This window comes from Penaeus monodon, chromosome 34 (genome assembly GCF_015228065.2).
Source record: "Penaeus monodon isolate SGIC_2016 chromosome 34, NSTDA_Pmon_1, whole genome shotgun sequence".
NCBI lineage: Eukaryota > Metazoa > Arthropoda > Malacostraca > Decapoda > Penaeidae > Penaeus > Penaeus monodon.
The window spans coordinates 12,601,622-12,602,430 of NC_051419.1; positions in this window are offsets into that span (position 1 = coordinate 12,601,622).

Genomic DNA, 809 nt, shown 5'->3' on the forward strand with positions numbered 1-809 from the left:
CACACACACACGCTCCAGTTTCATCAAGGAATACCAAAATTGCTGTGGGGTGCCATACAACTTGGGTAAATCTAGTTTCATATAATACATGAAAACTAAGCTCTTATGAGTTCCCTTTTCATTTTTTTCTTTCTTTTAACCGACCTTCATAACTTACCTTCCTTATAATGCTGCTATCTTAACCATTCTGTTACTACTATAGTAATACTTGCTGAGAGCTCTCTTGGTGTTTTGCTTCTGCAAACTTTACCTTGTGCTCAACTAGGTAAGGGGGGGGATGAAAACTGAGCTAGCATTTAATAAATGTGCTGCTCTAATAGGAGTGTGACCATGAAAGTGGTAATATACAAAAAAATCAAAAGCCTAACTTGTAAGTTCTATTCCTCTCGACTTCTCCTACGCATTCTTTATAATTAATACCTTTTCTTGTGCTTCCACATATCAGTACAATTTATATCAATGCTCTGTGTGAATCCTTAATTCTGCAACTAATACACATTTTTGCACTGTTTATTTGAATATACTGGCATATAAGATATATCAACTGGAGTGGACATTGAGTGTCATCATGCCCAAAAGTCTGGGCTTAATTTTCTGTTGAATGTGTTCTGTCAACTTCCAAAATGTTTCTACCTTGTATGTGCAGTATGTCAGTGAAAAGTTTATCCCTCTGAAAATCTGTTTCTGTATTACTTTTACTTCTACATTATGAATATATAAATTGGCAAATTTACACTTCTCTTGCTTTCCAGTCACTGCAAATTTACACAGGAGTGTAACAATATACACTATTCAAGTCATTCACTAAA